This window comes from Nomascus leucogenys, chromosome 20, assembly GCF_006542625.1.
Source record: "Nomascus leucogenys isolate Asia chromosome 20, Asia_NLE_v1, whole genome shotgun sequence".
Taxonomy (NCBI): domain Eukaryota; kingdom Metazoa; phylum Chordata; class Mammalia; order Primates; family Hylobatidae; genus Nomascus; species Nomascus leucogenys.
In genome coordinates this window covers 53,344,667-53,355,293 of record NC_044400.1, presented here as the reverse complement: position 1 = coordinate 53,355,293, position 10,627 = coordinate 53,344,667, and the positions used below count along the sequence as shown (strand labels likewise).

Sequence of the window (10,627 nt, the reverse complement as noted above, 5' to 3'; positions counted from 1 at the left end):
AAGTGAAAAACAGAAATAATAATTGCTTCCTTGAACACCTCGAAAAATCCAATTAAAGCTAGAAAGTTATAGAAGTGAGGAAGTTGGCCAGGTATACAGATTTTAAATAGCTTTCTTTCTTATAATGGCAAAAGGAAGTTAAAAACATAATGGTGGAAATACATTAGTTACAATATGAAAACTATAACAAAATTATATAATATAAACCAAAGGATTCAGAGAAAATTATGGAGATCTATATAAAAATAAACAGAGATAATACAAATTTGCTGAAGTATATTAATTTTTTTTGAGTAAGTAAAAGGTGATGATATGCTACAAGGCAAAAATCAGTGTTTTATCGTTTTAAGTCTAGTGTAAAAATAAAAAAATTAATTTATTTGGAAATTGATATCATGGGTCTGAAAAACATGAAAACAGAAATTGGTGACCATTACTAAGCAAATGTGGCAAAATAATGAATTATTTCTGATAATATAACACGAGTTATAGGAGGAAAAATAGAATACTATCTTAGTGTAGAAAGATTGATGAAATATGTTCATAAATAAATAAAATAAATTAATGAATGATCAATAGAGTCTCATTAAATCTAACTTGAAAAGTACTAATAGTTTTTTGCCTGGGTCTACTTGGCTCATACTGTGTGGGGTGCCTGCCTGACCAAGCTTGCTCAACTCTTCTGGCATGTATGATAATAGCAAAGTGAGAGGGAGTTAATTACCTCTGGGATGACCTTTGTCCAATAAGGGTGGGACGCAGGAGTAAGTGGATAAAACGGCTTTTTCCTTTTTGAGATAGGATTCCGAGATGTATTCTATACAGTACGATTAAGGCTCAGGTGCCCACTGTGATTATCAACTTAATCACGGCCCTTAGGTTGGCTGCTGCTTCTTAACCACGTGACTCTTTTTTATTCCTTGTTCTTCCATGCGACCATTTCCCAGAATAACTCTTTAGGTCTTATATATGCAAGTGCTGATTTTAAGAAACTGAAGCTACAGGAAGAGATGCGAGTTTCTAAAAAAACACACTTGCTTGACATGCCCCTTTACTCTTCTACCTAAAACATGGATGTGATGCTTTCAGGGCAAGCAGCTGTCTTTAAAATATGGGATGTTTTAAACAATAGTTTTATTATAAGACTGGGGAAATACAAAGATGAGAAGAACCTGGCTTTACGGTGATTTCTTAAGCGCTGCTTTTTTAAGCCCCTGATGTAGGTTTTGCTATTATTTATAGCTAGAAATGTTTACCACTAATAGGATACTACTCTGTAGCCTCAGTTAATCCTAATCTGGAAATGAGAGTAGGACCTACACATCAAATAATGACCAAGAGAGTTTTATCAGCCTGACTGCTTCTGACTGGTGGGATATAGGACTTTTTAATTTTTTTTGCTATAATTTTCTAGATTTAAAAAAATTTTTAAATGTATCTGAAATTTTAAATTAAAAAGTATTAAAGTCAACAGAAATTTGAACTAAAAAAATTTAACCCTCAAAGGAATAAATTAAGGAACCAATTTGTGTGTAACAAAGAACCTAAAAGCAGAAAGTGTAATTGGAGATGCAGTTTTACCACCCTCTCCTCACCTCCCACCGCTCTCTACAGGCCCCAACTGTCCTGTTCTAACAATAATTTGAGCACCCGTATCTTGTGAAAGCCTTCCTAGTCAGCAGAGCTGTAAAAAGCAGAATCAAGAGAGGTTTTCTGGACCAGAGAAATACCTTAATTAACCTATCCTATTCTGACCTTTTTTTTTTAAAAAAAAATTATAACGTGAATTTAATCCATAAATAAATTACCTTATACTTCATTTACTTGCCTAAATCAATACAAATCTGATCCTTTTTTGTCAATGTGAAGAATCAAGAACTCTTCCTATCACTTATTCTCACAAACTAAGCATTTTATTCTCTAGAAAATTTTAGAATAATTTGTACCTTTCCATTTTCCCTAACCACAAAAACTGAAAGTAATAAAACATAAAACAGAATGTGTTTAACATTATTTTATTTTGAGAAAAGAGATTTTTGGAATTAATCAATCCACCCCAATATACAGAAATTTTCTACTAATCCTCTAAAACTTCAGTTTCGAGAAGTATACAGTCTGAATTCTAAAATGCAACACCTATTACTACAACCAGTCACCTGCTTAATTGTCATATGACGAAGATTGTTAATGTTTCACTCATTAAGTAAAAAATTGCCCCTAATTCTATTTTATCCACAGCATTATTTAATATACTGTCACTTTAGAAGCATACTTGTACATAATAATTTCTCTATTTGCCAAAACTCTTTCAGTTATCAGTGACAAAAATAACACAATGCAACTTGACTAACAAAGCTTGGAAATTTGTCTGTTCCCTAGAAATGACTTCAAGTACAAAAGAATCTAATGGCTTAAATGGTCATTTCAGAGCCCTGTATCAATCTGTAATTCCCTCTGAAAATTGGTTTTATTTTGCAACTATCATTCTTCCTTGCTACCATGCTATATAGCCACCCAGTAGTTCAAAGGCCTTTTATTGTGTGTTACAGAGCAAGTTACTGTGCCTTTTTCACAGGCTCTACCTAACATGTTTCAGGGAATAATCTTATTGGCCTATCTTGTGGATGCAGAATTCTAATAGGCTCCCTCTGAGTTCTAAGCCCACCTTTTTGTTGATAGATGAGGCATTGTTATTGATGATTCCATCTATATTGAGTTATGAAGAGACTACTTAAACAAACAAAACCAGATCACCACCTGTAACAACACCTAACAAACAAAACCAAGAACTAGGAAAATGAGGAAAAAATATCTGACTGAGTGAAAATTATGTTGGTTAACTCTTATAATGACTTGTCATACATAGCAATACAATAGCTAGTAGTAACTAGATTTCAGTTATAAGATATTTGTGATATTGCTATGGTGAAGTCAACTAAGTTTGCCATTGTATGTCAAAAAAAATAACATAACAAAAAATTTGCTAAGAAAACTAAATGATAAAATCCCCCTCCCCCAATACAAGGCAATACTCTTAGGCAGAGTGGACAAACAGAGAGAATGATGTCATGAAAGTTATTTATACCTAGGTTGAAATATTGACTTAGTCACTTACTATCTTGATGGATTTGAGCAAGTTCTAATTCTCCAGAAGATGTTTTGTAACTTGTAATTGGAAAGATATAATAGCCTTTTAAAGCAGCAGTCCTCAACCTTTTTGGCACCAAGGACTGGTTTCATGGAAGACAGTTTTCCACAGATGGGCAGAGGGGATGTTTAAGGGATGATTCAAGTGTGTTACATTTACAGTGCACTTTATAACTATTATTATTACATTGCAATACATATGAAATAATTATACAATGCACCATAATGTAGAATCAGTAGGAGCCCTGATCTTATTTTCTAGCAACTAGAGGGTCCCATCTGGGGATGATGGGAGACAGTGACATATTATCAGGAATTAGATTATTATAAGGAGAATACAATCTAGATCCTTCACATGTGCAGTTCACAATAAGGTTTGAGCTACCATAAGAATCTAATGCTGCTGCTGATCTGACAGGAGATGGAGCTCAGGTGGTAATGCAAGCAATGAGCAGTGGCTGTAAATACAGATAAAGCTTTGCTCACTCACCTGCCATTCACCTCCTGCTGTGCAGACTGGTTCCTGACTGGCTGTAGACTGGTTCCAATCTACGGCCTGGGGGTTACGGACCCCTGTTTTAAAGTGCTGTATATTGGAAATGTTTATGTAAACTTTGCAGGCCATTAGAAGATACTTCATGAACAACCCATGAAATATGATGTTCTTTACAACTTTTCAGTTTTCGAGAATAAGGATTTACGTCAAGGGTGTCCAATCTTTTGGCTTCCCTTGGCCACATTGGAACAAGAAGAATTGTCTTGGGCCACACATAAAATGCACTAACACTAACAAAAGCTGATGAGCTAAAAAAAATTCACATAAAAAAAATCTCGTAATGATTTAAGAAAGTTCATCAATTTCTGTTGGGCCACATTCAAAGCTGTCCTGGGTCACATGCAGCCCATGGACTGCAGGTTGAACAAGCTTGATTTACATTCTTATAATATGTAATGTTATTTTATTAAATTATTTTAATTGTCTGGCAAAGTTATATCACGAGGTATTAACCAGTGAATTTTGTGTATTTTATTTCCATCTAACTTTCTTTCTAGTACCTGAAGCAATACAGAAGGAGTACCTAAAATTCAAATAAAGTCATTGACCAGAGTATGGAACAGAAAATATAAATGCATATTTTTAAAGCAAACATTTCATCTACTAAAGACAAGATAAGACATGGAATGAGAAGGAGAAAGAAATTAATCCCACCATCCAACAGTGAAAGAAAAAACACAGAACATGAGGAGGACCAGAAAGAAATGTGAAAAAGAGTTGGAAGGAGTCACTGCTGAGGTATTTTAGATTCTACACCCTCTATCCAGCCATGAACCTATCAGCGATCATGCCTAACTATTGCATACCCCATCAGACAACCTAATGTGGAGAAGGAGGTAATGTAGGGAAGCCTATTCATCTAAAGGACATGGAACCGAATAGATAGATGTACCTGATACTTCACTATTGACCTATAGCCTATTAAGATTTGCCATGAGTCATATACATTTGACACTGTTGTTTTCATTTCATAATTCATATCTTCACTAATTTTGTCTGTTTATCACTTTGTCAAAGGGCTAAAACTATAGTAATGAGTACATTCTTAATGAGCTTTTCTTTAACTACCACAATTTGTATTTAAATTTTGTCTCATCTTATGTTCTAAGATTGTCACAACAAAGCGATCAAGGAAGCTAGAGATTTTACTATATTTTCTTCTCAGTAAGATTGCTGTATCTCTTCTATATAAAGTAAATGAATCCTTGATACATGAATGAAGTAATGGTTCAGTAAACAAATTAAATATTATATGACTTTATTTGTTAGTTGTTTACATATTTATATTTTACATCACTGGTCTACAAATCACCTATACTGAAACTTCATACTCTTTTATTATTTGGGAGTATTTAGCGAAAGAATTATCCTACCTGAATGTGGCACAGAAATCCACAAAATACTCCCAGGATGTAAATTCTAATTCAATAATCCACAATACCGTGAGTGTGGCAAGTCTTAAATATGTCCTGTGGTATAATAACAAATATTATATATAATAGGCTAATATTAAATTCACATAGTTTTTATGCCACAAGTGCTATAAGAATTTGAAAAAAAAAACCAAGTTTTTGAACCTATAAAGTTTATGTTTTCTGGCAACACAAGTACTAGGTTTAAAATGTTAATCCAAAAGAAATGATTTTTCATTAAAAACACACGTAGTGTGAATACATTTGGACAACCGGTAAAATACCTTTACTACACTATCAATCATAGGGGTCATTTTAAGTACAAGTATATGAAATATGTGAAAAGACCGTAACTAAGTGCTGACCGTGACTTCAGGAAAGCAGTTTGTGGTAATTAAGGAAATATGATGGGTTTAAAAAGAGATACATTACTTGAACTGAAAAGCTAAAATAATTAAGTGACAGCCATTGAAATTTGGGATTAGCCCTGCTACAGTTGTTCCTGCCCTTGCTGCCTTTCCTCGTAAGAACATTATGAATTTCTGCGAATGTCTTTATGTTTAATCTTGTTCAATGAATTGGCTGCCTCTCACTAGACAAAGTCAAAAAGAGAAATGCAACTGCATATAGAACTCTCTAAACAAGCAATGCACTCATAAATAATTCAAATGTCCTCTACTTCACATGATTACCCTTTAAGCTGATAATTTAAATGGGAAACTGAGAAAGGTCGTTTTATCTGCACTTTTAACAATACAATTCAGAAAACTTTGCTGTCTTAATATTTTTTAAAATGTTTTTGTATTCAGTTTTTAATTTTTAAAAGAATCAGTGAATTTCACATCTTAAAAGAAATGGCCTCATTTTTTCCCAATTTTTTATGAATATATTTAATAAAACCATAATAACCATATTTTAATTTGAGTACTAAACACAATTAATGTTTTGCTAATGCCTGTAGTGTGTGTCTGGACTAAATTTTATAAATATCTGAATTTAGTGGATTTACATTTCATAAATTATTTTTAAATTTACAGTTAATAAAAGTTTTAGATAATTGCTTCTAAATCTTAATGCTACTTCATCTCTTGGGTAAGCAAATTGATGACAAGAAGGATTCATACGTAAGAAGTGACTGTCTGACTGCTAGGCAAAAAATGTACTATTTGAAAAATTATTTAAGAAGAAGAAGGAAAATAAGGAGGAAAGAAAGAAGAGAGGGAGGCAAAAAAGACCAAAAGCCAGCAAGACAGTAACATAAAATACAAATAGATAACATGAAATTAATATTCCTAAGGGGTTGTGGTGGGGGAGAACTGGAAGGGGCTGGCAGAGTTAGGAAAATTGCCCGCGACTGATCACTTAAAACTTCTAAAGTAGTCTTCATTAATGAACATACTTAATTCTAAGATGAGAACCACATAAGGCTGCCATCCCCATGCTTTCTCTAACCGTATTTACAAATTGGACGTTTAGACAGTTGGGTATTATACGATCCTACTATATCTTTAAGCTTAGATAATATATGTGACACATTTTCACACTGAACAGAAAAAATGACACTTTATTCATAAACATAAATGTTTCCATTTACCAGTTAATACCTAAATAAGTAGAATAACAGAAAAAGATCCATTATTAGAGAGGCAGTATTAATTTGCCCTCTACTCATTTGCTGTTTTCTAAAAATGCCGCTTCTATCTTTTCTCTCAAGAGCCTCCTGTGGTAATCAATTTTCTAAATTCCTTGCACTATTTGTCATTTTTCTTTTTAATGGAAATCTCTAGAGCATGTTTATTTTCTTTTCTATTTTTGCTCTTAGGATTCAGCATACTCTTATATTTTCCACTTATCGTATCTTTTTTTAGAAAAATTGATGTTAGTGTACTTTAATAAGTGCTTATTAGGAAGAGCGTTAGGAATGTCTGTGGACATACTGGAGGTATAAACTGTGAAGTTTAACTTTAAGAAGCTTCCATCTACTTTGAGGTACAGCATCATTAAAATGTAATACTGAGACTAATGAAAATGCGTTGAGTTTAGTATTGGTTATGTAAACCTTTAGCTATAAGAGAGAACTCAGTTTTTCAGTTGAATCTCCAATTTTGTGTACATTTTGTTTGTTTCTTTATATCAAGTAGCAAGGAGGCCTGAATTACAAGGTACATATATTGGATTTTTTAAGGATGTTGTTTATGGAGAGTCAATCAAAAAAACGAAACTATGCCATACTGAGGGAACAATTAATCCCCAAATCTCAATGGATTACAACAATAAAAATATTTTATTGTTTTTGTTGTTGTTTGTTTTGCTTTGTTTTGTCTTCCCTTTTTCAAGCTATGTATCAGTCAGTGCATGCCATCTGCCTACCAGGACCAACCCGAGGGAGCATCTTCATCTAGAAGACTGCTAATCTTTTAGCAGAAGAAAAGGGGTGTGATAGACAACCAGCTGGCTCTTAAATCTCTCCAAATGTCACATTGACCAAAGAAAGGCAACATTAGGCACTATTGATATCAGTGGAGTGTAATAGAATAACTCTTCTGGAGTTAAGCAAATAGGTTTAAGAAACAGTAGAAATTATTACAAAGAGTTAACTAAAGGTGTATTTTTTTTTTCTTACACTGTCTACACATGAAACTCCTATCTTATAAAAACATATCTAATTATCCACCAGAGGCAAGGCTGAAGGTACACGTAAACACTTTTATAACCAGCTTCCAGCAGAATGATTGAAACTCAGGCTTAACATATGATACATGAACAAAGCCAGGGTCACAGTTGGAACAATAGTCAGCTCATAGCAGAGTATTTTTACATGGTGCAGAACCCCAGTAACATAATTTTCCCTAAATATCAATTTATATGTGAAGCAAAAATCTTTTGTAAAAAGTGTAGATCCTTCTCCTCATTGTCACATCAACTTAATGTGACATTTATATAATCACAAAATGTATTTATTTTATTTGTATTGCTTGTTTCCTTGTATATTGACTGGATTTTCTTTAGACTTAATGTTCCATTAAGGCAGTTACTACAGTATAGGGTTCTATACAGAGCGGAAGCTTAATAGATGCTCCTAGAATATATGAATGTCAGAAGCCTTAAATGAGCTTTGAAATAATTCAGATGATATTAGTTACTTATAATTATATTAAACATTCATAGGTTAACTACATTGATCAGAGGTGGAGAAAATGTAAAAAAAAAAGATTCTGAGTCCAGTAGGATAACGTCACTGTGCTGCACTGCAGATTCTCTTCATCTATGGTTTCATTCTTGTAGGAATTTATTTGGCAGAAAAAGAAATTAGTATCTCATGTTCTGTTTCTTCAAGAGATTTATAGAAGTTCTGATTTCCCTTATTGCTGCTTCTTCTTCTGGGTGGTCCCCACTTCCCATGGTGATGGTAAGTGTGGAGTGGATAATCTAAACAGCAGCCAAAAACTCAGAGAAGTCACAGATAAATAAGTGAGTTTCCAGATTATAGGTCCTTCCAAATGTTGTTAAAGGGTAGAATAGATGATGCATTGTGGATTTATAACTATAAGATTCACACACTGACTCAGCAGGGGAAGGCCCAGGTTGGTGGTAAATGGAAGGATGTATAGCTTATCTTAAACATTTTTTAATATTAACATCATTTTTTCCCTTTGATTATTTGTAAGCTCCATCACTCTGGTAGCTCTAACTAAACCACTTTGTAAAATGTAATTTGCAGGTGGTTGTCCTCAGTACATTATTATTATTATTACCACAGGGTGTCGTAGAAGTCACTAGTGCGGCAATGATTTGCATATTTTTGCTTAGTTTTATGAAGACTTTTGTCTCTTTTTCTACTTTACCCTGGTCGCTTAAGAGGTTAAAATGTTGTAAACGTTTCCTCAGGTCTACCTGTTTTCTCTCTCTGTTTTCATGATCTGTATTGTTAATTTTTGCTTTCCATGCAACTCCTTACAGTCTCTAGATAATGAGTAATTTCCTCTGAATTTACTATGTTGAGTCTTTTGACTGTACTCTGCCATCTTGGTGCCCTTCCATCATTCTGTACCGTAGCGTCTATCCTCTGCATTCATTCTTCGACAGCATCTAAATGTCCAATATTTGCTATTAATTTGGTATGCCTCACATAGCTTTTTGTTGTTGTTAATTACCTCCTTTAAAAAGGGAGACAATTAGTAATTTTTCTCTGACTGTATTTTTAAAAGGCTAATACTATTCATTATTTTTTAAAAGCATTGATCACCTTCCAGGCAGCGTGTCATTTTTATAGTTACAGGTCAGCAATGACCTGTAATTTTGTAGCATGGTCATTTGGAAGAACCCACTGTCTGAAAAAGGATTATTTTCTTGATGCTTTATATTAGATTTTGGCTGCAGCTTAGATAATCCTCTCTGCCTTTATTCTGAAAAATTAGTTGTAAAATCCCAAGACCCCCAATTTCTTCCTCCAAAGGGCGATGGTCTCTTTATCAGATCCAAAGCCAGTGTCTTTTGATCTAATTATTTGCCACATTGTTATGTGTCATAATTCACTTCCATTTTCAAATTTATTAATATTTGGTCAATCACCTCTAAATATAAGTATTCTCACCATTAAACTTCTACCAGATTCTCTGTTTTGAAATAAGTATCCATTAACAGCTTCACTGAGATACAATTGACAAATAAAAGTTATATATATTTAAGTAGTACCACTTCATGTTGTGAACCACATACATTGTGAAATGATCACAACAATCAAGCTAAATAATATATCCATCACCTTGCACAGTTGCCATTTCCCTCATTTATTTTGTGATGAAAAGAGTTAAGGTTTGCCTTCTTAGCAAATTTCAAGTATACAATACAATAGTGTTAAGTATAATTACTATGATACACAGTAGATCTCCAGAACTTATTCATCATATGTAACTGGAGCTGTACACTTTTACCACAAAACCCCATTACCCCGTCTTCTCAGCCCCTGACAACCGCCATTCTACTGTCTGCCTCTATAACTGACTGTATTCTCTGCTACGTATAAATGATATTCCGCAGTGTCTTTCTGCATCTGGCTTATTTCACTTAGCACAACTTCAGTCTTGCCCATGTTGTCGCAAAAAAGAGGCTCTTCATTTTTAAGGCATAATAATAATCTGTTGTGTATACATTTACCAATTTTCTTTATTCGTCACTGGACATTTAGATTGTTTCCATATATTGGCTACTCTGATTAATTCGGCAATGAACATGAGAATGCAGATATCTTTTAAAGAGCCTAATTTCAGTCCCTTTGCATATACACCCAGAAGTGGAATTGCTGGATCATGTGGTTGCTCTATTTTTATGTATGTATGCATTTATTTATTTATTTATTTAATTTATTTATTTATTCATTCATTCATTCATTTACTTTCGAGACGGTGTCTCGCTATGTTGCGAGGCTGGAGTGCAGTGGCGTGATCTCGGCTCACTGCAAACACCACCTCCCGGGTTCAAGTGATTCTCCTGCCTCAGCTTCCCGAGTAGC

The 10,627-nt window shown here is 33.8% G+C and overlaps 1 long non-coding RNA gene across 1 annotated transcript; it reads left to right on the top strand.

Moving 5' to 3' along the window:
* Positions 1-2,725: 2,725 nt before the first annotated feature.
* On the top strand, positions 2,726-4,964 carry LOC105738294. The gene is made up of 2 exons (XR_001114079.2): positions 2,726-2,831; positions 4,201-4,964. It is a non-coding gene; the product is annotated as an uncharacterized LOC105738294 (long non-coding RNA).
* The last annotated feature ends 5,663 nt before the right edge of the window (positions 4,965-10,627 follow it).